Source organism: Muscardinus avellanarius (genome assembly GCF_963383645.1).
Source record: "Muscardinus avellanarius genome assembly, chromosome: 12".
Taxonomy (NCBI): Eukaryota; Metazoa; Chordata; class Mammalia; order Rodentia; family Gliridae; genus Muscardinus; species Muscardinus avellanarius.
In genome coordinates, this window is record NC_137798.1 from 26,698,926 (window position 1) to 26,705,474 (window position 6,549).

Here is a 6,549-nt window from a genome sequence, read left to right on the forward strand (position 1 = left end):
TTCAGACAGTGGCACATACTACTTCCTTTGGTATAAGCAAGAAGCTGGAAAGGGTCCCCAGCTCATTATAGACATTCGTTCAAACAAAGACAGAAACCAAAACCAAAGATTTATGGTTTTACTGGACAAGGAAGCCAAGCACTTCTCCCTGCATATCAACACCACACAACTTGGAGACGCAGCTGTCTACTTCTGTGCAGCCAGTGCACAGTGCTCCCCAGACACCTGCAGCCTGTCCTCAAACCTGCCAGGGGGCCTGGAGCCACACTTCTACTTTTGCTGCAGACTTTTCATGACAGCATTTGCTGTATTCTTTTTATGCAAATGGAAACTAGCACACAGACATTGAAAAGTATATAATAAGGTTAGGTTTAGGGTGATCCAGTAAGAGTTAGACTATCTTGTTGGTTGATTGTTGCTTAAGAATTAGTTTTAATTGTGCATATCTAAGGTGGACAACATGATGTTCTAATATACATACACATGGTGAAAAATGCAAATAGATGAGGAGATGCATAGGGAAAATGGAGGGAGAGGCACAGAATGTCCCTGCCAGCTCCAGTGACCACAAATCCAGGCACCTCTATGTGTTCGGCAATCCTAAGGCTGTGTTTAATGGGTTCTTAAAAAAAAAATTAGTGCTGTTCCTCCCAAAATTCAGGCTTTAAATATGAATTAATATTTGCTATTTAGTCTCCTCTCATTTAAATAACCTGTTAGGATCAATAACATAATCCCTGTTATAGCTGAGGTTTTGACTCTTTGGATAGTTGCATTGGATTTTTTTCCTCTGGTTTTAAAATGTTACATGCCAATTACAGAAAATATGTAAAATACAAAAAGATTGATAATTTGGCACCCAATTTGTTGCCGACATTCTTTTCTAGCACACAAAAGAGCATATATGTAAGATGAACAAGTCCAGAGATCTAATATGCACTCCAAAGATTAAAATTAATTATAATGTATTAGGGATCTCTGTCTAATAAGTAGATTTTGGCTGTTCTGTCAAATCCACAAAAAGTTATTACATAAGAAGATGTGTAATTTGTTTCATATAACTACATTACTATCTATTGCATATATATAAGTAGATTTTACTGTTGTTTAAAACACTAAATGTCTTTATGCAAGAGGATAAATATGTAATTTGCTTCACCATATAGCCATTTTACTCTCTGTATGTATCCTGTTACATCCTGTTGCAAGCCTCAAGTATACATAATTAAGTTTATTTAAAAATGTTCTCATGAGCTGGGCATGGTGGTGCATGCTTGTAATCCCAGCACTCGGGAGGCAGAGACAGGAGGATCGTGCAGGTTTGAAGCCAGCCGCTCTGGCTTAAGAGACCCTGTTTCCAAATAAAAAGTATAAAATAGGTCTGGGAGTGTAGCCCCGATGTAGAAGGTTTTCCAGGAACCCCAGTACCACCAGAAAAAAAAAATTGTTCTCATGTGTGTCTTTCTTGATAAAACACTGTTGTTCTAAGGTAATTAAATTTATTCTTGTCATTTCATTTTATTGCTGCCTTATTTTTCTTACTGGTGTATTTGAAAACATTTATATATATTTATCTAACACCTTGTTCAATACTTACCAGTGGATTATGGAAAGAATTTGGTTAATGGTTAATTCACAAATGGCTTGCTATAAACCTCAACAACTTAGTAAGGCTCTGTTTCAAATAAAAACAAAAATAAAAAAGTGCTGGGAGTAAAATGCTCCTTTGTTCAATTAAAAAAAAAAGGAGTCAGGTATTGTTATTCTTCTTGCTTGGTTATTATTGCTGAGAACTATTTTGTCTATTCTAGATCTTTTGTTGTTCCATAGTAATTTAAGGACTGGTTTTTCTAGATCTGTGAAGAATGACTATGGTATTTTATTTTTGTGTGTAGTACCAGGGTTGGAACCCAGGGTCATTCTACCTCTGAGCTACATCACCAGCCCTATTTTTTATTCTTTATTTTGAAATAGAGTAAGCTAATAGAGGGCCTCACTAAGTAGCTGAGGCTGGTTGTTAACCTACGATCCTCATGTCTCAGCCTCCCAAGTACTGGGTTAACAAATGTGTGCCATCATGCCCAGCTGACTATGGTTTTTAAGTAGGGATTGCTTTGAATCTGTAAATCACTTTTGGTAGGACAATCATTTTGATGATATTTATTCTGCCTATCCAACAAACATGAGAGATCCTTCCATCTTCTAAGATCTTCTTAAATTTCTTTCTTTAGTGTTTAATAATTTTCACTGTAGAGGTCTTTTACATTATTGGTGAAATTTATTCTTAAATATTGTATTGTTTTTGAGGTTATTATGAATGGAATTTTTTCTGAATTTCTTTTTCAGTGGGTTTATGGTTGGCAAATAGAAAAACTTCTGACTTTTTAGGTTGATTTTGTATCTAGACTATTTGAATTTGTTAATTAGTTCTAAAAGTCTTTTGGTTGAGTTTATTTGGTCCTCTAGGTATAGGGTCATGATGTCATTTACAATTAGAGATAATTTCAGTTCTTCTTTTTTTACACAGTAGGCATCACAATACCTGACTTCAAACTATACTACAGAGCCATAGTAATAAAATCAGCACGGTATTGTCACAAACAGACACAAAGACCAGTGGAAAAAAATGGAAAAAAAAATTCACACACTTGCAGCCAATTGATTTTTGACAAAGGGGCCAAAAACATACTCTGGAAAAAAGATAGGCTTTTCAACCAACAATATTGGTGAAACTGATTATCCATATTCAGAAAAGAGAAAACAAATCTCACTTTCTTACCCTGAGCAAGAGTCAATTCAAGATGGATTAAAGACATGAAAAATAGACCATAGACTTTGCAGTTACTTGAAGAGGGCATAGGACCAACACTCCAACATATAGGCATGGATAAAAACTTCCTCAGTAAGACCCCAAAGGCACAAGAAATTAAACCAAGGATCAATATGTGGAATTGCATTAAACTGAAGAGCTTCTGTGCAGCAAAGGAAGCTATCAAGAACATCAAGAAAGATTCAATAGAAAGGAGGATCTTTGCCAGATAGTCCTCTGATAGAGGACTAATATATAAAATATACAAAGAACTAAAGAAACTTACTGCTAAAAAAAAACCCAATCAAAAAATTGGCAAGGGAATTATATATTTATTTTTCTTTTTGGTGGCTTAGTGGTTGACATTGCAATGGACTGAAGACAGGCCCATAATAGGTATATGAGAATATAGGTTCCGTATTAAAATATCCAAGGCATCTTTTATCCTTTCAAATACAGAAAAAACCTGGGAAATGCTACCTAAACATTTTCCTGTCAAATGGAGTCCTAAGAACAAAACACACCTTAAAGGTTACGATAGTTGTCTTTCAGGATTACAAAAGCAACCTGAAGATTGACGTGTGCCTTCTAAATGAGGTCAGGGATGAAGACAAGAGTTTTGACTTTTGGAGAGTCTATGACTCATTTCACCTCTGCCCACCAGGGGGTGCAGCTTCCTAACATGTGCTCACTTCCTGAGTTAAATGTAGGTTTAAACTTTCTATTTAACTAGGATCTCAACCTTTCTTCATGTTGAGAATCAGGAACATCACTCAGGAGACACTGTAAAGATGACCACCTCTCCAGGCTTAGTGACTGTGATACTCCTAATACTTGGTGAGAAAATTGTCTTCTAAAATTTGTACTCTTTCTTCTATGATGCCAGCAATTAAAACTTTAACCACAAATTCATGTAGAAGCTTTAGCCCCAGGATGACACAGATCTCTTCTTTTTCCCAGGAAGGACCCGTGGAGACTCAGTGACCCAGATGAAAGGCCCAGTGATGTTGTCAGAAGAGGATTCCCTGACTATAAACTGTACTTATATAACTACAACGTATGCGACCCTGTTCTGGTATGTGCAGTACCCGGGAGAAGGTCCACAGTTCCTCTTCAGAGTCTCAAGGGATGGCGAGAAGGGAAGCCACAATGGTTTTGAAGCTACATACAATAAAGCCGCCTCCTCCTTCCACTTGGAGAAAGCCTCGGTGCAGGCGTCAGACTCGGCTGTGTACTACTGTGCTCTGAGTGACACAGTGGCAGGAACTGCAGGGGGAGCTAAGCACAAACTGTGACAGGGGCAGGGACCTGGCTGCTGAGAGCCACTTCTGGGTCTCTCTGATTTCAGCTGAGTGTGTGGTTTGAGCAGTCTGGTTTCAGCTAAGTCTCTGTTTCTCTGCTTGATGCAGAATCACACAACTGTCCAGAGCAGAAGAGCAAGGAGTAGATTTTCCCAGACTCTGCTTTTCATTAGTGAAAGTGAAAACACAATAGCCCCTCATCTGGGGGGCCAAAGCAACTTCCAGGTCAAACCACATGAACAGGGAAGTGGTCTGTGTCCTTATCCTTGAGAAAGCCTGACTATCACACCTTGTACCAGGTCACCCTGGCAGACATTTCTCTGTCCTATTATATTACTGGGCAGTCAAGTGGCCAGAGAAGGTAGCACCTGTTACAATGTCTCCCTAAGAGAGTATGGAAAGAGAGGCCAGAGGAGGGATACAGTCAAAAAGCAAAACAAAACACCAGGCACTGTGGTGAATGCTTGTAATCCCAGTACCTGGGGAGCTGAGACAGAAGGGTTGCAGGTTCAAGGATAGCCTCACAACTTAGGGAGATCCTATTTTTTTTTTTTTTTTAAAGTCAGATCTGGGGGAAGATGGCGATCAAGAGCAGCAGCACGTTCAAATCCTGCTAACCTTTGGTCTCTATTGTCCCCCAAACAGAGCACTACAAAGCCAGATAATACTTTTAGCAGAGGAATAAGAATAATAAACACAAGAGACTGAGAAAAGAAGACTAGAAGATCAACTAGAGAGAGGGGGAAAAAAATACCCTGCCCACCACATGGTGGTCGGTGCCACCAGCAGCGCAGTCTTCTCGCACAGCACTGCAAACCAGAGACAAGGATTTAAAGGGAGAAATGGCAGATCCATGGATTGTAAGTCAGCTTGTGCGAAGACCTGCTACAACTCCCAAGGAGCTAACCATGCCATCCAGAGACCCAGAGTGGAGCTCAGCACCAGAATAGAAAATTTCCACTCCTGCGGCGCACACCAATATGATGCCATCAACCCAGCAGCAGCCCAGCTCACCATGCCCCCCAGAGTCCCAGCCCAGTGAGCACCTACAGCCTAAGTGAAGCTGCATCCCAAAAGGGATTGTCCAGCACCGTGCCCCTAGGGACTCGCGCAGCCACAATAAACTCCCTGGGTCTGAGATCTTGTGGTTCAATGCAGTGAAAGAGGAGTGGTGACAGAGATTACCACACTCTCCAGAGACTCAGAGCTACACTCAATAACACTGTAAGCAAGGTCACAGCTCCTGCGGTAAAACACTCACCTGGGTGCCTCTAGGGTTTCACAGCCCCAATAAATACCCTAGGTCTGAGAATTCCCAATATAGCCTGGAGAAAGTGAGAGAGGGGGCTGTTGTTGGACATAACATAAGCCTGAAAGACTCAGGTTTTGATCAGCAGAAAATGTGTTGGGGGGATTCTAGCTAGACCCAACTAATAGAAGCTCCAGGATCACCACAGACCTCCCAATTGTAGTGAACGCAGAGAAGTCAGACCAGATCAGCCCTAGCTGTGGAGAACAGAGACTCCTACATTGTATTTGGTCTCAGAGGTATACATCACCAGTGGTGGCAGAGAGAGATAAAGTCTCCAAACCAGTGGAAAGCGTGAGGGTGACCTGTGGTTAATAATTAACACAGACCAAATGCTATTGGCCATCTACATAGAATGAGAAAATCTCAGAGAACCAAACTCACAGTAGGAAGGGGGCTGGTGGTACTCATTATCTGTACAGAGAGACTGCAGCGGACCTATCTGCTGAATAGGCATTTAATTGTAGACTTGCATTATTTTGTAGTTGAGGTTGTTTTTTGTTGTTTGTTCCTTTTTTGTATATAAGTGTATACCTGGTTGGTTTTATTGTTGTTTTTCTTTTGTTTTTCTTTTTAACCTGTTCCCAAACCTTCTCCCAAGCTTCTTCCTTTGTACATACCAACTCTCTTCTCTCTATCCCTTTCCTATCTTGCTTCTGCTTTTTATCTCTCCCTTGTCTTGTATAAAACCTACTTCATATCATTATACCACAAACTCTACATTGGTTACCAGAACGCTAGTCTATTCGTACCATCTCTAATCCTTAGTATATACTACTCTACCAAACTCATACTTTCATTCTATTTGACCCTATCTGATATTTTACCCTATTTTTCTATTTACTCCTGCACTTCCCTTTTTCCTCAACCTTCACTATTGAATACAATACAAACTCCCCTCGGATATACCAGCTGACACCTAGAAACTGAGAGAAGTTTACCAAAAGCAACAGAGGCAAATGTCTGAAATCATGAAAAGGAGGAACAACAAAGGAGCAATGAGCTCCCACAACTACACATTTACAGAACCTGATAACACAGAATTGCAGAGATCTCCAGAAGGTCAAATCAGGAACTAATACAGGAATTCCGAAAAAAATTTAGAGAGAGTCTGAAAGAAATAAAGGATG

The 6,549-nt window shown here is 40.0% G+C and overlaps 1 gene segment (V, D, J or C); it reads left to right on the forward strand.

Annotated features, from left to right (window-relative positions):
• Positions 1-524: 524 nt before the first annotated feature.
• LOC308270939 (T cell receptor alpha variable 9-2-like) lies at positions 525-4,104 on the forward strand. The segment is given in 2 exons: positions 525-594; positions 3,770-4,104.
• The last annotated feature ends 2,445 nt before the right edge of the window (positions 4,105-6,549 follow it).